General features: G+C 46.8%; 1 protein-coding gene across 1 annotated transcript in view; it reads left to right on the forward strand.

The window, feature by feature from the left end:
• raraa (retinoic acid receptor, alpha a) overlaps nucleotides 1-21,287 on the forward strand; it is a 166,062-nt gene that overhangs the window by 21,154 nt on the left and 123,621 nt on the right. Inside the window, exon 2 of the mRNA XM_034106794.2 lies at nucleotides 21,094-21,219. The gene's annotated coding sequence lies outside the window, so the exon portion shown is untranslated. The remainder of the gene's footprint in view (nucleotides 1-21,093; nucleotides 21,220-21,287) is intronic.

A 21,287-nucleotide genomic window follows, 5' to 3' on the forward strand; every position in this document is an offset into this window, starting at 1 on the left:
CCGCATGAAATGAAGTCGCGGGCCTTGAGTTTGACACCCCTGCTCTAATGGCTCCATCTTTTTGTCCTTTCATCGTGAGTGTAGTGGTGCGACTGTGAGGGGTTTCCAACACTTCAACACCTCTGATTAACCAATTCGATCTGTCAGATTTTCCCCAAACCCCACATTTTGAAAGTCACGGCTGAGTAAGCTACTTCAAGCTCGTTGGTATTCTGTGCTGCTGAGCTCATTTATTGCAAGGCATTTGAATGTCAAGATATTGTGGCTTCTCACTTCCTCACCGTCAGCAGAATAACAGAAGTGTGCCGACGCTCAATTGATTCATGTTTTCATTCGTGCGTGTGCGCTCTACCCACTGTGAACAAATGGAGAAGTTAAAAATGAACGTCATTCAAACGCATTCAGTCAGTGCCGTTCCCCTGGGCATTATTCCAATCAGCCATTATGTTTATAAGTTCTGGCTTTGAAGTCAAAAACAGTAAGAGCCATGTTACAGGGAGTGTTCCCACCTTCCAAGCTGACATAAATGGCTTCCTGTTTTTGCTTTCACGCAGTCCCCCAAACCCCGGGCTACATCTTTCCATCCACACTTCCATCTTTTGTTCTTCCCCTTTTTATCCTATCTCTTCCTCTGTCTCGCCATCCTGGGTCCCACGCCCCCTTTGTGTGGCCTCGTCTGACCTCTCCTTCCTCACACATACGCACATCTCTCGCCTGCAACACACACTTACTGGACATCGCACATGCATGGTATGAAGACAAACGGCCCGTGTCCTTGACACCCCTGTAAGTGAGCAGCTCTTTCCTTTTTGCAGCAGGCAAACTCGTGGGTGGCCACAGAATCGAGATGGAGGACGCACTTGTTGACCTTGTTTGACAGAAGGGCTGCTTATAGGCGGTGGATAGTCCAACAATAATAATAATAATAATGTAAACGCAGGCTGAGGCACTCCATTAATGTGCAACAATGATGCAATCCAGCTATGGATCATATTTTTTGTCATAATTCGAGGACATTTTATGGTGTGTTGTTGGAAGTCAGAATGCTTTGCTCTTTCTCATTAGAGGGAGAGTTGTTTCCATTTAGCTCTTTTCCCACAAGTACTTGACTCCATGCCCATGAGTTTACCAACGCTGTTTACTGTGTATTTATGTGGTGGTGCTCAGTTTTACAATACCCATAATCCCCAGGATAACAAAGTGCCACTCATAAAGTGTTGCTTTAATGGAAATATGCCTTTGTATTGTTTTATGCACTGCATTTTGAGTCAATTGGTGTTAATCTGTTTAGAGGCCATAAATTAAGCTCTCTGTTGGAACTTGTTTTATAAAGTTCGACGCTCTCTTAAGCCGGTTATGGAACAACAGAGTGAGTACGCTTGAAGTGTGTGTGTGTGTGTGAATTGATGAACAGACCTCCCTGGATTTAGGTGTTGCTACAAAGCACCACTAGATACTGTGCGCAGAAAACCCCAGCCACTCCAGGCGCGAGGGCGTAGCTAACAGCACTGAGTACTCTGCAGTTCCTCTTCGGGGCGCCTCCTGACAGGAACTTGGCAGCGAGGAAACATAAACAAATTCCCCGCGGTGGGCTCGGCGGCGCGGTTCCCCCCTGTTACCATACATGCACAGCGCAGCGCATCTCGCATCAGGCTAGCCCGCTCAGCACCCACAAGCTGTGAGAAATAGATCTTAAAGGGACAGGTGCGGCCTTAAGGAAGCCCCGGCCCACTCTGCATCTGCGGCCGGTTTCCCTAGTCGTCGTCACAGTTGCATAGTCGCGTTACGCTGTATTGTTTCACACTGACAGTGATGTGTGTTACTTATTGTGCACTGACCTCTTGGAGGGTTTCAACAACACCAATTGAAACACTGCCTGGGGGGAGGGTCCCAAAATGCTTGTTTGTGCTGAGGTAGCAAATTGATGATGATGTAACAACGTAGACTAGAGAAAAAGAGAGGGTGTGGTGGGCCTAACGGTCACCATACACACACATGTGCAGTATTCCCAACCAAAACATACTCGCACATACATGCCTGCGCGCACATGCTTATTTATACACATCTTGGCACACAGAAACTAGCATGTCTGCAGTTTTCTCTCTCCCTCTCTCCCTCATTTCTCTCACACTCTCCCAACACAGTGGTGTATTGTGCAGCCTGACCTGGTCCCTGTCCAAAGGCAAAGAGAACCCAGATTTCTGAAACTAACGGGCCGGCCAGGCTGCAGTTGTTATAGCCTTCCAAACCAATGGGGACTGCTAACTGAGCCCAGAATCCGTGTGTGTGATTACTGTGTGTGTGTGTGTGTGTGTGTGTGCGCTTGCAAGTACTTTTTGATCACCCACAGAAGGGTTTCTTGGACCGCACTTGCAGGAGCCGACATGGCACCTCTGTGCAATTTCATTAGCACTGGTAAAATCATTTGCCTGACTTCTAATAGTGCTTCGTCTCCACAACATGGTCCAAATGCACTATTTTCAACCATCCTTTCATGGCGGTGCTCGTGGCGACGGGCTGCAGCAAAGAGGGCGATGGCTAGGAGGAGCCTTCTTTTCTTCTACCATTTTTTGATGGAGGATTAAATGTTCTTTATTTTCCTGGAATGGTGATGGAAGCAGGAGCCAGCTCACAGTCTGCCTCATTGGTTTCTGTCGTCTGCCTGACTGACTCGTCCGTCTGCTTTCATGTGATGAGCACCTGCACAAAGCATTCTCCTTTTTATTGATTTTCTATATTTGGTAATTTGAGTAAGACATTTTTTTTCTTATTATTGTAAGTGAAGAACATATCCTTAAATGGTGTTCTTTTCAAGGTGAGTGTTCCGTATTTGTATAACTCTGCTAACGTAAATAAAGCTCATCTTAGTTGTTCAAATAACTTAAAGAGGCCCTATTATGCTCATTTGGGGTTTTCCCTTTCCCTTAGTGTGTTATATCGTTTTGTATGCATGTAAATGGTCTGCAAACGCTAAAATCCCAAAGTTCCTTTCAGAGGGATTTTCTCTCCCCCACACTCCCCCCTTTCCTTAAACGCCTCCGTTGGACTCCTTTGTTCACTTCCGAAACATAATGACGTGACTATGTTACACCTGCGCTTCTATTGGCTAACACTCCAACACATTCTACCTGATAACCTTACGGGCGGGACATCCCTAAGCAATTGACCAACCAATCAGAGCAGACTGGGCTCTGGTTTCAGACAGAGGGTGAAAAGAGGTGCTGCAGCACAGGCAGTGTGAGGAAAATAAAGAGCTTTTTGAACATTAAAGCACGGAGACATGTTCTGCCTGGAGACATGTCACAGCAGTGGCACAGAATACAAATATGAACCTGGAATGAGCAGAATAATTGCATTGGATCAGGAGTAAAGCAGGATGTAAAGTCATCACAGGTTGTGTGTGTGTGTTTAGGTGAGTGAGTGTTCAGTGCTCTGTGAGCAGCAGAGGAGTGGAGGAAGAGCAGGGGCTGACAGAAAGTGTTAGGATCCACTGACAAAGCACAGCACAGGCAGCTCTGGAGACAGTGCAGTGCAAGAGGGGGGGGGGGGGGGGGGTGAGTTAAAGAAAGAGGAGGGCGAATTAGAGGAGAAGATGCCACTAAAAGTGAGCGAGAGAGACAGAAAGAATCTTCCCCCACAGGAAGTTTGTAGATGAGGACACTGAAAAAGAGAGATTGAGGGAAGTAGACGAGGATGAGCACTCCTGGTGCGGCAGCAGGTCTCCTGGGGGGGGGTGTGTGTGTGTGTGTGTGTGTGTGTGTGGAACAAGTGATCTCACAGTACCTGATGCTCTCCATTTACCTCTGTATCTACAGCTTTCCTTAATGCGCCTACATGTCCACTCACGTTGAGTAAAACCTCCCACCTATGAGGTAAAGGAGACAGCATCAAGAGCCCAGATGTATCCCCCCCCCCACCACCACCACTACGTCCTCTCCAAAGTCCCTGAAGACACATCTCTGTAATGGCCCCCTATCGATCCTGAGGCCTCCTTGTCCACACTCAATGCCCATCGATCGGCACCTCGCAAAGAGTCTCAGAGGGCTCCTTCACATCCTGTGGCTTCTCGTGTAGATGGTGTGTGTGCTGACGTGCATGTGTGTAAAACAGCACTTGTTTATATTTCAGAAAAGAGACCTGTGTCCGCATGGCTGTGCGCGTTCATACCTTTCCCAGACGACCTTCGTGTTTCGCATTAATATAGCCAGAAAACCTTCGGTGAAATTTTCCATCGGCACAGTAGAAGGTCTTCCTGTCATTAAACCCGATGAACGATGCAGGCCTTCACGTCTGAAACCTTGCAGCATAAAGACATACACCCCCTCAGCCACTCTGCAGTCTCCCGCAAGAGAGGAAGACGGAACAAGAAGAAAAGACTCCCTCGCCTTCCATGTAAAAAATAAAAGCCTGATTAATCAGTCAAGCCACATGAAAACTTTGCTTGTTATTGTTGCCGCTTGATTTATTGAAGGCCTGGATGTGGGTCAAACATCCCCCCTTTTTTCTCTCCTCTCTTCCTTCTTACCCTTCTACCTAAATAAGGGCCCACCCCCCATGTCTCTTCCCTTTGTCTCTCATCTGGTTTTCTGTTTTTGTTAAAGGACAGTTGATTAATGGAGCCACAGACAAAGCCCACAGTCTGCTCTCAGCCCGGGCTCAGATAGGCCTTCGCTCTAGGTAAACCAAAACACATGTGCTCCGGACAGCCTGACGAGAAAGAATGGGAAAGATAGAAGAAATTAACGACGGTAGTCGATGATGTATTATATACAGTGATATAGGACCCTTCATGCACTGGAAAATGTCCAGCAATTGGAAAAGGAGTTGTGTTTAACGTACATAGACAAGCTGAAGTGCTTGGGGTGTGGCTATAACTGTTATTGAGTTGCACCATTGTAGCCTATATGTGTTTCTCACACTTAGCTTCACCTCTCAAGGTGTGCAATCTCACATATTTACTGGATGTAATGTAGCTAAGAGACATTTCAGCACCTGAGCATTGATTCCTGCCTGCAGGCTCCCCAGGAATGAGTACAGTGCCATTGAGAGTCTTGTAGAAGATAATTGCCTTATTGAATGATAACGGAGCATTTTATTCCTGTGACTGCATTGAGAGCTTTATTGTCAATTGTCCTCTTAATAGCGGGGCCTGCCACTCATGTCACACTTTATAGCTACACACTGAGGTGTTTGTGTATTTATGTTTGTACGCAGCGCAGTCTAATTGGCTGTATTTTCTGCCTAGGGTAAACATGTCTTCTCAGGACATATTACCCAGAAGGTATATTGGTCAATAACAATTATGTGTTCAGTTATACTTTATAGTGCTGACCTACTGAACCATTCCACTTCCACTTCAATTGAGAGGCAATGCCCTTCCTCTATCGACAAGCCCATAGAAGGACACGCAATACAATGGTAATTGTATTGTATGGAATTATAAATGTTGAAATGTCCCTTTTTAATGTCTTATACTCTTAACGTAAGGGTTTTTATTTTGCAATTGCTGTACGTAATATAATAAGATGGTCGGTATAAAAGTCCAATGCATGTCAACACTTGGATAAATTGCTAGTAAGTAGTCAACAATCATTGAAATGGTCATATTTGGGACATTTAAAAGTATGTGCATTTTTCTGTCAAGTGACCCATTATTTAAACATAAATAGCATACTCCGCTTTGAACTGGAAATGCCCTTTTCCCTCTCAACCTGCCTTTAGTTACCTAAACCCAACCGGCAGCATGTGGGCCAAAGCACACAGGGGTTGAAGGTTGTTTTGAAGGCAGAGAGATCCAGGAGGGAGTCAAGCTGGTCAGTAACGGCCCCTACACACGCCGCTTCAACGCTTCTGCCCATTCACTTTGAATGGGGTGACGTCACGATTCGCCGAACTGCATTGTGGGAGCAAAGCGTAGTTTCTCTCGCGGTGCTCGCTGCAAAAGTAGAGCAATGTTCTACTTTTGACACGTCAGCCAATCGAATCATATGCCAGTACAAGCTCTAGCCAATCAAACCGCGTGCTTGTGTGTCTGGGGCGTGAGATTCATGTGATTGGTTGTTGGTCGAGTTTCAGCCCCCCCCCCCCCCCTGTCTGCCGTGTGTCGGGGTAAGGCCAACGTCCAACAGCAACACCCACACTTAAGCGAAACTGTGCCCACCCAGAGGAAGGATGGGGATTTCCTCATGAGCTTGTTGCAGTCATCCACTGCGTCTCACCCAGTAAAATATGTGCCTGCCAGCTTCCTGTCTTTCCCAGCTCACATTGGGGATGATCCTGAAGCCTTCCTCAGGGTCTGAGAGAGAATTAGCAGTGGCAGTTGGACTCTCAGGTGAGCAGGCAGGCTGAGAGCAGTGACTGTAGCAACACTTACTGTACACCAGCGAAAAAATATTCTGCATCTCCTTTATTCTGGCCTCTGCTCCTTCACGGGTCTGGATTGGTTGGGAGTCCTTGAAGAGAAGTGGAGTCAAACTGGCACTAACAGTACAGATATGAATGAATGGAAGAGGTTAGAGAGTCTGGTTGCCACTTTGTAAGATGCAATTTCCCCATAATACTGGTGCGTTGTAGTACAATAGTGGGAGAAGAAAACCACGGTAAAAATCCTTGAATGTTTGACACCGTCTGATTTCACAAGACATATTCAGTGCAGAGCGTTCACAACACGAAGAGTGACTGAGCCGGGTTTCATTTCCGGCAGTAATCGAGGATTGGAAGTGCCTTTTTTTCAACCCTCCCTTTTCAGATATCCATGTGAAGAATGGGCTGTACCATTAGTAAATAAGTTTCCTTCCCAGTGCCATAAAGAACATCAGGAGGAAAAGGGAAACAATGTGTCCCATGCCACATTGCCATGAACTTGTGGTCACAAAGTCAGCTGAGGCTCTGCTGATGGGTAAAATGTGTTGAAGTGTGCAACGAATTTCCCCTTTTTCTAGTTCTTGTTTTATTTGTTAAGAATTTCACAGAATTTTCCGGTTCATATTTGTATTTTGTGCCTCTACTGTGACATGTTTACGTGCTTTGATGTGTCTGAAACCAGAGCCCAGTCTGCTCTGATTGGTTAGCTGGCCGGCTCTGTTGTGATTGTTCCTGATAGGCTAAGTGACAATACATCTCTTAGCCGTTGACCAATGTGTTATTGGCGCTAACCAATAAAAGCGTGATCGTTGCATAGTGATGTCACCATGTGTAGCTCAGTTGGTACTGGGGCTCAGTCCCAAATAGGAGGCTCCGGGTTCGAATCCAGCCCGAGACCGTGTGCTGCACTATGTGTCACTTAGAGAATTACTAATGGTGAGTTTCTGGCCTTCTTTCGGATTTGAGTGGATCAAAGATTCAAGACCAATATAGGGCTGCACGATTTGGGGAAATAATCTAATTGCGATTTTTCTGACAGATATTGCGATTCGATTTGCGATATTTGTTTTTAAGCGACCCAACGGAAGTTTATTGTAAAATGCGGCCATATCTCCGGCTAGGAAGGTCGCATCAACGTGCTCCCGTCTCTAGCACCCCCGCAGCCCGAGCTACGAGTGAAAGAACTAAACTTACATGAACCTTCCGTTGGGTTGCTTTAAAGTCAAGCTTCAGTTTAAGATTCACCCTGTGATAGAAACATGAGATGGAGCGTTGCTAACCTGACTCAGATGGGTTGTTTCACCAAACCATCTAGGAGAGCTCCATTGGAAGCCATTTGGAAAGGGCAGGCACTTTCAAAAATACTTGGCAGGTGATTGGATCAATCTGTCTATCACCTTCTATCATGGGCCACTTCTGATTGGTTAACAGTGGCTGGTACATGTGGAGCACAGCACCTCTGATTGGTGGGGATGACTGACACACAAGAAGAACAAAACAGAAAGTTAAAAAAAAAAAAAAAAAGTTGCAAAAAAAATCGCAGGCTTTGCGATTTGATAATCGCATCATTTCAAATCGCGATTTCGATTTTAAAATCGATTAATCGTTCAGCCCTAGACCAATACCAATCAACATCACTGCATGAGAGGTAAAGGTGTTGCTGACTAGAAAAACACACAGCCGAGCCCTACACTGGCATATTGCAATGTTCCCGGCAGCGGTACAGGTGACATGTCACTTGTTGACACTGCAACCTGCTGAGGGCTCTGAGCTCTGTAGTCCGTTCCGCACGGAGCCAAGTGGCTCATCTTCACTTCATTAGACCGAGCGCCTGTTAATAATTCATGCTCCGCTTTCCCTGGAAGCACAACCAAAGGCTCAGCTGTGCCTGTCCGTCTGAGTTCCTTGTGACCGGACATTTAAGCCTTTTCTCATTTCGGACTGCAGAATTGACTCACTTATCCGCCCCACCCCCCCCGCGCTGCAATGTGCGCCTGCCTGGGTGAGCACATGAGTCTGCGGCGCCAGAAGCAGAGGTAGAGTGGTTTTGGCGTGTCTTTATTTGTATCTTAATGTTTGGGTTTTCTTTTCATTGTTACGCAAAGATGATGTGTACCCAGTACCCAATGTACTTTTTCTCCTTTCCTGCATCCCCAGGGAGTGCCTGTTCTTATATTTTAGTGTTTTCCCTCTCTAGTTGCACTACGGTGTCAGATTTAGTTATGTATGCACCCCATGTCTTTGATCCCCCCTGCACTCCTGTGTGTGTACATTGCATAACCACCCGCTGCTCAGCCTAGCACTGTACCTCTCCCTCACTCTTTCTCTCTCACACACACACACACACACACACACACACACACACACACACACACACACACACACACACACACACACACACACACACACACACACACACACACACACACACACACACACACACACACACACACACACACACACACACACACACACACACACACACACACACACGATCATTCCTCTTCTTCCTCTCGCTTCTTTGGCAGCAATCCAGGCCATAACTCCTTTACTCCCCCCTTCCCAAACCATGAAAGTTGGAGCAGTTCTTACTCTCTCTGTGTATTTGTCTTTTTCTCACTCTCGCTGTTCCACTTCTTCATTCCCAGTTCTTCCTTTATTTCTCATCCTTCCCCTCATCTCCCTGCCTCTCACTCTCCCAGTGGTCTCATTAGGTGTGAAGGAGACTGCCTGGTGTGTATCTTGTGTGTGTGTGTGTTCTCTTAGGCAAAGTCTCACTTGACTGAGCATGCCACTTGCACTAGCGAGGGCCCTGGCTCCATTATTACCACAAAGCTGTCACAGACAGTATATAGAGTGGCCTCCTGTTGCAGAGTTGTGGGTGAACACACGGCTCTCTCTTAATAATAGCAGCGAGCGCTCTGCCATTGCTTTTCCTGGACCCTGCTGTTGCCATGGATCTCGGAATCGATGTGCACCTACACAGATACAGAAGATATGAACAGAAATGTCAGCTATACAAAACACAAGGCTATAATTTCTGCAGAGGTGGGAGAAGTACTCAGATCTTTTACTTCTACTCTGTTACAACTAAAAGTGTTACTTAAGTAAAAGTGGAAAAATATTAGCATCAGAATATACTTAAAGGACCAAAATTAAAAGTACTCATTATGCAGATTGGCCCATCTCAGAATAATACATATCATATGTTTTTATTATAAATAATGATGCATTATGGTGTTATCAAAGCTGGTAGAGGTTCAGCTTATTTAATGACTTTGTATACTGCAGGGTAGCTTGTGAATGTTACTTAACTAAAGTCTTAAGCTCATATTTCACATCATTAATCCAAATGTGCAACATAACTAAAGGTACCTAATAAATTAAGTGGAGTGAAAGTACATGATTTACCTCTGAATTGTAGTGTGGTAGAACTACAAAGTAGCCACAAATGTAAATGCTCAAGTACAAGTACCTTTCAATCATACCTAAGTACAGTACTTGAGTAAATGTACTTTCTTTCCACCACTGGATTTCTGCAGCTCTCCTGTAACGCACACAGGGAACATCTGTCTCTTCTTCATAATGACAGCCCACCTATGTGGTCCAACCTGTGGGATGCCCCTCTGTCTTCCTGAGTGAGTGAGTGAGTGATTATGTGTGTGTGTGTGTGTCCACCACTGTTATGCTAGTGTCTAGTTACAGGGATGGGGGCCGTGTGCAGGAATGGGCCCCCTCTGCGGCCCTCGCTGGCAGGCCTGACCCCGGCAGGTCAACCTCCATTACCACATGAAACCTAAATGTCAAGCATGGCCCCCTGCTAAAGCCATTTGTCTTTCTCTGTGGGTCAGTCGGCCTGTATACACAAACAAGTACGCACGCAAACGCTCAACTAAACTTGCTCCAGCAGCACCGACACGCTCAATCCTGCTCAGCAACCAGGAAGTGGAACTTATTTGAATGATTTCCTCACGATTATGTATTAGAATAGTAGCTGTGCATCAAAGAAGGAATGAATAGTAGCTTTTATGTTTTTATTGCTCTTCGTATATACCCGGAATATTACTGACGGGAACCAGCTGTTAGCCAACCGTTGTTTAGCTTTAGCTTATCTGTGAGAACACTGATTGACCTTTGGTGTCAAGTATGGACGTGGCAGCTCGAAGAACATGGAGTCAGCACTTGTTTTAGAGCTTTGTCTGCTTTTGACGGAATAAAGCCATAATAAGTGAATTTTCGCAAATGTTTAAACTCATACATTTATGACCTTGTTTATTACTTTTCTGACTAAAATGGGGTGTTGGTTGGTGTCTTTATCTACAAAGAATCTGCCTGTATTTCCTTATTTTGCTTTGAGGCTAAGTGTCGTTGAGCGGGGGAGGAAAAGCCAACTCATTGTTATGTCTAACAACGGCTGTTTAAAAAACATTTCACAAACCTTATGCAGAAAACTTTACAAAAGTACACAAAGTAGACTCAAGGAGAAAAAGCAACGCACTTTCTTCCAACACTAGCTGGTTGCTTTTGATATAACCAGTCTGTTGCAAGGTCATGTCATGCTCATTCATTATTCAAACGTGTGCCATCTCAGAGGTGATACGTGTACAATACATCTTGAGAAACTGAACGCCGCTTCATTTTTCACACTCACCTCATGCATTAAGCGTGTTTTTTTTCACTTCTCTCTCCAGCAGTCATTGTGGAAAAAGCATTTCTCCTCCGGTGTTTAACAACCTCCATCCCTCTCTGTGTACAGTGATGAGCTCTAACAGCCATTATCAGTGAGCGCGCTGGCCAACTCCATCACTTGTTCCCCACATTACCGAGCAACAGCCATCCATTTCACAGATAACGGACAGAGAGGCGTTGGGAGTGTGTGTGTTGCGAAAGCTACGGTGAATGTACACACACACACACACACACACACACACACACACACACACACACACACACACACACACACGCACACGCTTGTTTACAGGAAGCTGTCAGCAATGTGTCCTTATGATAAATAAACAGGGATGCGTCCCCTTTGAAATGATGGCATATACAGGCCTGCATGCTGAATATTGACGGAAAGATTGAACGCGCTCTCAAGGGCCTTTACAACATGACGTATGGCTCCCGCTTTGTATTTCTTTTCTCCTGCCCTTCATCCCCCCCCCCCCCCCAACCCATCTCAGCTCTCCTTTTATTTATCTCAGACGGCGGCTTGTGCATTGGGTTTGTCGACGTGAGAAATGCCATAAACACATTCATCAAGGGTTGGCGGCCAATAGGCAAAACATCAGGAGTATGAATGAGAAGGATGTGATAATAAACACAAGGAGAAGGGCATAACAATGAGAAGAGATAAAAAAGGGGACAGAAGAGGGCAAAGAATAGAGTCAATAGGGAACAGGTGGCTTTTGAGTTTCCCAACAACCTGAAGCAGGGGAGCTCATTGGCTGCGGCTCGGGATAGCACAATAACAATAATGCCACCTGCATCAGCAGTCTGCCCGCGCAGCGAGGAAGATGCCATCCCCCCTCCCCGCTTTGATAAATGTTTCGTTGTTTATGCTGTCTCCGTCTCTCTCTCCCGCTCTCCATCCTACACGCACAGCGGTGAGCGTGTTCAGAGACCGGCGAGGCTTTTTTACCGAGTGTTGTTTCGGTGTTAGTCGAGCGTTTGATGTCTGTCTCAATTGTTGTTCGGCGGCCTCCCTGGGCCCAGATCACAGGCAGCGTTTATTAATTTGCAGATTCAGACTCTCAGCTGAGGGACCGTTACCAGCAGGTCCTCCGCATTTATTTTATTTTATGTTCTCTACTTAAACACTACGCTGCCCCCCTTTTTTTGGCTATTAGCAATTGACCTAGTTTACGAATCTAAACTTAGCTTCACTAAACCCAAGGCTAAGGAGTGTGTTGGTGGTTGTGCTTGTGAAAGAGGGGGGGGGGGGTCAGTGTTATCTGTGCTCCACAAAGACACTGGGTTAATTGATGCACGCCGGTGTCAACGTGCTGATCGCTGCCTTTTTTGCCTGGTTGGCTTTTTTTAAGCAGCTGTTTAACCCCATTATCTGATTGGATCAACGTATGGAGAGTCTTTTTGTGTGTGATCGTCCTATAGTTGCCTCACAAAGATGAAGAGCTCTCTCTTTACCTTAGGGGGTTGGGGTTTGACAGTACTGTAGCGCCCCCTCCCACCCTCCATCCTTCTACTGAACCCCCTCCCGCCTCACCCCCCATCCCCCATTGCTGATAAATGTGTTTTTCTTAAAGGAAAGAGGTGGTTGGTTGAGAGGAGTCTTTTTTAATGTAGCTTTTTTTGGTGTGTGTGTGTGTGTGTGTGTGTGTGTGTGTGTGTGTGTGTGTGTGTGTGTGTGTGTGTGTGTGTGTGTGTGTGTGTGTGTGTGTGTGTGTGTGTGTGTGTGTGTGTGTGTGTGTGTGTGTGTGTGTGTGTGTGTGTGTGTGTGTGTGTGTGTGTGTTGTGTGTGTGTGTGTGTGTGTGTGTGTGTGTGTGTGTGTGTGTGTGTGTGTGTGTGTGTGTGAGTGAGGCCGGCTAATGCACTGCAGGGCCGTGCAGCGGGGCTACAGGCGGGCAGACTCGGAGGCAGGCCCGCAACCTCGACCCCAGCATCATTTGTTTGGACGAGGGACGTCAGCGCCTGTCGCGCGGCCCATGATGAAGTGTCAGTCGGTAATTGTCCCCGCGAAGCATCCACATCTCAGGGGGTGATGGGGGAGGGAGGGAGGATGGGGGAGGCAAGGAGCTGACAGAGAGAGAAATGACACCCTGGGCTCTTCCTATTCTCTCTCCCCTTCTCTCTCTCTCACTCACCCTTTTCTTGCTAGTTTTTCTCCCCCGTCTTCCTACAGCTGCACCTCATGTGAGGGTCTGACTCAGACCAGTGGAGCTTCTGTGTGTGGTGTGTGTGTGTGTGTGTGGTGTGTGTGTGTGTGTGTGTGTGTGTGTGTGTGTGTGTGTGTGTGTGTGTGTGTGTGTGTGTGTGTGTGTGTGTGTGTGTGTGTGTGTGTGTGTGTGTGTGTGTGTGTGTGTGTGTGTGTGTGTGTGTGTGTGTGTGTGGTGTGTGTTGTGTGTGTGTGTGTGGGTGTGTGTGTGTGTGGGTGTGTGTGTGTGTGGTGTGTGTGTGTAAATAATAGTTCTTTCTTTCTTGTGTAGCATAAAGGGACCACAAATGCGTTCCATTGTGTTTGTATAAGGACAATAAATCCACCTTGGGCCCAATAAAGCTTCTCAGAATACATCTGCCTCTGCACATTATCTAGAGTGTATGTTTGGACATTATATATTTCCCTTCCTCTATTTTCCATCAGCCATTCACTTTCCTCACTCAGGCTGCTATTTTTTCATTTCCCATTCTCCCCACTTAGCTCTTGTACCTTTTACTTAAAATGGGCTATTTATTTTGTCCTCTGGAAGCCGCTTTGGTTAAAACAGTGGCCTGATCATCTTGATAATACATATATATTTTTTTCCCAGCCTTGGTCGTTTTGGTAATTAGATTTAGCGCGGGGCTTATATTGATCAAACGATATCTCTATGTAATGAAAAGCTTTTACAGGACGCACAGCAGCTATTTATAGTGCGATCCATAATGCGTTGCCGTACGCCTGGCGGGCCCTAATGCACAAATGCATAAATCGCCAGCAGAGGTATGAAGTCAGAGCCCAATATAAGTGGCTCCATGATGGAGGAGTGTGGGGGGGGGGGGGGGGGGTAGAAGGTGAGATTAAAGAACAGACAAAGGATCAGCAGGAGTGGAGGGGGAATATAAAAAAATGGAAGAAAGAGGAACCAACAAGATGAATACTGAAAGGTGGGTAGGCCAGGAAATGGAGATGGCGGCGCAGCCAAGAGCGACGAGGATATGAAGGAAACCACCTTGAGATATGAGACCTCTATTACCAGTTTCCTCACTCCTCCATAAAACCCCCCGAGTATTACTATCACCACTATGATGGGATGAACACTGTAATGCACGCCAGATCTACGATAGGGTTCCTCATAGGGGAACAAAGGGAGGTGAGAATATATTCAAGAACAAAGACCGGAAAGTGTGCGTCGAAAGGATGAATTATGGGAATGAAGCAAGGGAAGAAGGAAAATAATCGACCAGATTATTTTGGCGCGTTGCTCCGCATGACACCCTGAGGACAGCAGGTGAATTAGAAGAAGGCAGATGGGACGCCTCCATGTCTGTCTGTCTGTCTGCCTGCCTGTCTGTCTGCCTGTCTGTCTGCCTGTCTGCCTGTCTGTCTGTCTGTCTGTCTGTCTGTCTGTCTGTCTGTCTGTCTGTCTGTCTGTCTGTCTGTCTCTCTGTCTGTCTGTCTCTCTGTCTGTCTGTCTGTCTGTCTGCCTGTCTGCCTGTCTGTCTGTCTGCCTGTCTGCCTGTCTGTCTGTCTGCCTGTCTGCCTGTTTGCCTGTCTGTCTGTCTGTCTGTCTGTCTGTCTGTCTGTCTGTCTGTCTGTCTGTCTGTCTGTCTGCCTGTCTGCCTGTTTGCCTGTCTGTCTGTCTGTCTGTCTGAACACTCTGCTACTCCTATTGTCTAAATGAGGAACCCCTCTCCTCCTTTTCACACACACACACACACACACACACACACACACACACACACACACACACACACACACACACACACACACACACACACACACACACACACACACACACACACACACACACACACACACACACACACACACACACACACACACTTACTGTCTCTCCCTCTCTCTGTCTTTTTAATGGGGCACCGGCCTGGGGCGCAGAACCAGCTCCCTCCGGAGCAACACACACACACACACACACACACACACACACACACACACACACACACACACACACACACACACACACACACACACACACACACTGATCATACATTACAGACACACCTGGATGCCCTTGCTCATGGTGTGATCCGCACAGAGAGGCAGAAGAAAGGGAACCCACGGCTCCCCAAACGATGCCCCAGTCGGTGAGATGATGAATCTGGTTGGTGATTAGTTAGTTGAGGAGGGAGGCGCACTGCTTAGGCCCTTTTAATGGGCCATCATTTGGAAGATAACTGTATTGTCCTATCTCTCTTGACATTCAAATCTAATCAGACCCTGCTGGTTAGCGCTGTGGTCCGAGATGAGGGAGACTGGGAGGGATGAAAAGGCTGCTAGCGGAGAGGGATTGACCCGTAGTGGATCGTGGTTCCCTATGGGCTCAGGCTAGGCAATTAGAAAACAAGGCCCCGGCACACATATCATTTCCTACATTCCTTTCTCATTTATTTCCCTTCTAACTGACGATTACAGAGCCTCAGATTCAGGGCCAGAAGAGAAACTCACTTCTCCATCGACACACACATTCACCCACGAGGGAGTCACTCCAAGGCCTCTCCTCTGCTCCTTATTGCCACAGATGAGATTCTCACTTTGATTAACACTTCTCTTTCATCCTCTTCATTAGCGGGCCAAAGCCGCTGCAGCAGACGAGGCCCGTGAAAAGAGCGCATGAATTAGAATCCACTTATTCCATAGACTGCCACTAATTCCGCACAATGGCGGCTAATGGTGGGAAGTAATAAGGAAAGGGTGTTTGTAATGGTGTCTTTGGATGGTGCAGCAGCTGTTTCTGTACCGCAAAGCAGGCCGGCGTTGGAGGGTCCGCGCCGCTCCGCTCGATATACACGCGTGTGGACGAGCCAATTTCCTCTGGCGGAGCGTCTTGCTGAGCGGAGGAGCCGGGCCCCAGTCAATGAGAACCACCTGGTGCTGAAGGAAGTGATTAGGGTTGGCACCACAGTGAGGGAAGAGCTGTTTGGTTAAGGGGGATTGAGATGCGGAGAGGGCGGGGGTCTCACCCGAGTGTGGTTTGTTGGAGAAATATTGACGTTATTTTGTCAAAGTGAGATCTGAGGCGCGGCGTTGTTTTGTTGGTGCTCAATTAGAGGGGATTATTTTGGTTGCGGCACGTGTTTGGGGTTTGGACGCCGGTGCTGATTGCAGAGTGGGTTGGAGCGTGGGACGTGGGTTCAGATCCCACACAGACTACACACAGACCCACTCCACATAGTTCTGAGAGTGGCTAACCATGGAGAACATGAACACTTTGTCTGCTGCATCAATGGGAATTTTTATTGCAACCACAAAAATGCGTCTGTAAATGTAGAGAGAATGGTGACAACAGTCGCACGGGGAGAGGCTCAACCTTAGCGGGGGCCCCCCACACAACAAGCGGACCCTTTGGTTCCGAGCCCCATTCAAAGGCCTTCAATGCGCGTTGCTAAAGTACGTCACTGTGGCATTACATTAACACACGCATTGCAAAAGTCACATTTGATTTCCTCTCAAGGATTCAAGAGGACATTTTTTAAGCTCCATTTGTGTAATTGTTTATTTCAAGGATCCTTAGTGTGATAAATAAATGTCCTTGGTTTGCCAAATATCATTACTGCGCTTCATTGAATGAGAACTAAACATCTTTTCATCCCTTTTTAGCAGACATTGTATTCATCATATTAGTTGCAGAGATGCAGAAAAAGTTCTACAGCAAAGTCTGACGTCCTAAGAAGCAAGCAATCGGAGGCTTTTTGGAAAGAAGCCAAAACCGTACCGCTTGTTTATGAAGGACATCATTAATTGAAGTATTTGCCTTTTTGTTTTTTCTCCCAAATACATTTCGCTAACCTTGAGGTCTTTTAAAACGTTATATTTGTGTTTTCGCTCTGCTCGTCTGACTTCTTTATTGCGATGTGGCCGCGCTCCCAGTTCCCGGCAATTAACTTGGTGCGCACCATGTTGTTATTAGCCACTGAAATAACACCGGAATGATCCTCTTAAATTAAACAATACATGATTAGCGCGCTCGTCGTTTTCTGCGAGACAAGCCCCCCGAGCTGCAGCTCCGAGCCCTCCGATCATCTGGAGGCTCGTTCACTTTGATGATTATTTCATTTATTTGACCTTTTAATTTGACCGGGCATGTCAGATCCTTCTCTGCTACCTAAGCTGGTGTGTGTGTGTGTGTGTGTGTGTGTGTGTGTGTGTGTGTGTGTGTGTGTGTGTGTGTGTGTGTGTGTGTGTGTGTGTGTGTGTGTGTGTGTGTGTGTGTGTGTGTGTGTGTGTGTGTGTGTGTGTGTGTGTGTGTGTGTGTGTGTGTGTGTGTGTGTGTGTGTGTGTGTGTGTGTGTGTGTGTGTGTGTGTGTGTGTGTGTGTGTGTGTGTGTGTGTGTGTGTGGCGGTTATCAAAGTTGAGTGAATGTTGGCTCGCGGTCAGTAGCTCTGATCACATTTGATGATGGAAATACATACCGCAGAGGATTGTGTGTGTGTGTGTATATATGAGTGGGAGCAATGGCAGGGAGATCAAGGGGGTCAAGAGTGTCCTTGTCCTCTCTGTCTTTGATTGTTTGTCTTCATTTTTCATCTTGATTTTTTGTCTCTTCTTTTTTTATTTGCATTTCATCACACATTGTCCCTCTTGGCGTTTCCTATTTCCTCTAAGGGCTCTACATTCTGTCCATCATTCCCCATGTCTCATTACGGCTCTCCTCCTCCCTGCCTGTGTCCTCATTGTACCTCTCTCTGTTTCTCTTCTAATCTCTCTTCATCTCTGTTCATCCCTCCATCCCTCCCCCGTCTGGATCTAGGCATTTAGGCCTCTAATTGAGCTGGCGTCACTTGAATACTTCATAAAGCAGGGACAGCAGAGAGAATCCCGCCATTGTTTTCCCAGAGAGAGTGGGCAGGGGCTGGGGTGTGTGTGTGTGTGTGTGTGTGTGTGTGTGTGTGTGTGTGTGTGTGGTAGTGTGTGTGTGTATGTGAATGTTTTTGAGAGGGAGGGAAATCGAAACTATGGAACATTTTGCAATGATATGATCTATAATAATGTCCACCAAGCTGCTATCACCCCAACAAGTGGACTCTCGTGTTTTTCAGAAACCATTAAAGGGGCTCAATTATGCTTTTGGGGTTTCTCACTTCTGTAGCATAACTATGTAACGCTTGCGCTTCTATTGACTAAAATAGCAAGATAAAAGGACTAACAGTCACCCAGAATTAACCCCCATGATGTACCCAATATATTCACCCATTTGTCTTCATCATTTTTTTTTTAATATATCTACAGACAATCACCTTAATAGCTTCTCCAATTGGAGCACTTGCTGGTGACCTCAGCAGAGTTTATGTTTTCAGTTCGGTTTGTTTGTTTGTTTGTCAGCGGGATTACAGTTCACTGAGGTCTGCGCTCTGAGTGTCCTTCTAGTTTTTGATCTGATTTATTAAATTACTTGTCTTTAGTTGGTTGGACGATATAATATTTGGAGGATTTAGCTTTTGTCTGACGTTTTATACCTAGAAACGATAAATAGCAACACAGTACTAGTTGCAGCCCTGCATGCCTTATTTGGTTATCTTTGTGCAAAGTCATAAAAGAGCTTACACCCAATTTCTTTCCTTGACATATTTCAAACAATGTGTTTCACATTTTCTGATTTGATTTTCTCAGCTGACACATAACCAAAGCCCCGTTCCCAAAACACCTTTGGCTTTACACTAACAAATTCCAGCGCCAAAACACGCACGCACGCACGCACGCACGCACACACACACACACACACACACACACACACACACACACTCTGACACAAATACCTTGGAACAGATCCCTGGCTTGCTCTAGCCTCAGAGGTGCTGATACATCAGGGTGAGGTTGTGTGGTCTTTTTTTGATGCGGCACACAGTTGTAATCTTCACCTTTCACTTTCTGCCCACAATGCCCTGGGGCAGAGTGTGTGTGTGAGTCTGAGAGTGTGACACAGGGAGAGAAAGCAGGGCGGAAGTAGGGGGTAGCTACAGAGCGAGGTTTCTATACTTTCTCTCACTCTTTCAATGTGTTAGCTTTTTTCAGGTGGGACGCAGAGGTGGGAAAAGAAAGGGTGTGTGTGTGTGTGAGTGAAAGATGGAGAGAGAGAAATGGTCTTGAGTTGCAAATGGAAAGAGGATCCACTGCAGGATACCCTACAGGCAACTCATATACACACACACACACACACACACACACACACACACACACACACACACACACACACACACACACACACACACACACACACACACACACACACACACACACACACACACACACACACACACACACACACACACACACATATGAAGCAGTGGCTGGCAGCACAGATCAGCACATACAGTATGAGACACACTGACATGTACTGTGTGTGTGTGTGTGTGTGTGTGTGTGTGTGTGTGTGTGTGTGTGTGTGTGTGTGTGTGTGTGTGTGTGTGTGTGTGTGTGTGTGTGTGTGTGTGTGTGTGTACATGTCTTTGTTCTGTCTGCCTGTCCTTTTGGCACGTAAATCATAATGGATCTCATTATCCAGCTGGGATGGTTTGGTGGGGCCTGTCTGGCGGGAGATGATAGCTGGATGGCTGAGGGGCTGCCACACACACACACACACACACACACACACACACACACACACACACACACACACACACACACACACACACACACACACACACACACACACACACACACACACACACACACACACACACACACACACACACACACACACACACACACACACACACACACACACACATGCACACTCAGCTTTATTCATGAATGCATTCTATTTAGCTTGCAAAGCTACTGTTGGAGCAATGAGCATATAGGTTTCATTCTCACTCTCATATCATTAACAGAAGGAAATACGCTAATGCACACAGACGCCCGTACATGTGTGTAGGTGTGTGTGTGATGCAGTATATCCAGACACAATGGACATTAGTGGCTCAGCTTGCAGTCAGACAGAAGGGGAAGTGATGCACAGTAGAGGGGGGGGGGAAGGATGACAAATTGAAGTTATCCTTTTACTTCCTCTCTCTCGTCATCGTCCTTCTCTCCTTCTTTCTTTCTTACTTAGTTTTGCTTCCTCCCTCCCTCTCCATCTCGTGTTTGGAGGACACCGGCAGATGTCAGTTAGTCCCTGGAGGTGAGCGGGGCTTGTGCTGCCATCTTTTTCCTCCTTATCACGGCGCAGTCTCCCACATAGGACGCAAGCAAATCATGAATCAAGCGTACGGCCGTGCATAACACATCGGTTGTGAGGAGAGAAAAAAAGAGAGAGTTGTGTCTCGGTAAATCACTTGTTTTGCGAATCTTGTACACACACACACACACACACACACACACACACACACACACACACACACACACACACACACACACACACACACACACACACACACCCTGCAGAGACTGTGTATCCGGGGCTTCTCTGCTGTGAATACAGGCAGAGCAGCCGGTTGCTCGTAACACGGTTAGGGCCTACACCATTTGTCTGGACATGACCATTACCCGAGCCAATTACTGGCTGGTGTACAGGCCACTCGCCAACAACCTAATGTTTTCCCGTCATGCCTGCCTCCCAAACCCCTCCCCTTAAACACACACACACACACACACACACACACACACACACACGCACAAATAGAGGGCGAGGGGGAGGGCATAGATAGAGAGGAAGGATTGAAGGCCTGGGGGCAAAACGCTTACCCCACCCGAGTGACTGACTGATACAGCTAATAAACTTTCATTTAAGCTAATGTTCCCTTCTTCCTGTTTCCTCCCTCCCTCTCCTTCCTTACCCTTTTTCCTCTTTGCTCTCTATTTTCCACTCTTTGTTTTTTCTGTCGTGCTCCAGAGGAAGGGTGAATCCGAGCAATCGATGCGGGCCGTCCACCAGCCGGAAGCCCAGTTGGCCCAACGAAACACCACTCCATCAGTCTGAGCAGCAACACAAAGGGGGGGCTGCTGGCGAGCACCAGAGGTACACACACTCTCCACACACAGCAGCAGATCCTGGACCCAAACTCATTTCATAAATCATACAAACAC

This window comes from Pseudochaenichthys georgianus, chromosome 19 (assembly GCF_902827115.2).
Source record: "Pseudochaenichthys georgianus chromosome 19, fPseGeo1.2, whole genome shotgun sequence".
In the NCBI taxonomy this organism is placed as follows: domain Eukaryota; kingdom Metazoa; phylum Chordata; class Actinopteri; order Perciformes; family Channichthyidae; genus Pseudochaenichthys; species Pseudochaenichthys georgianus.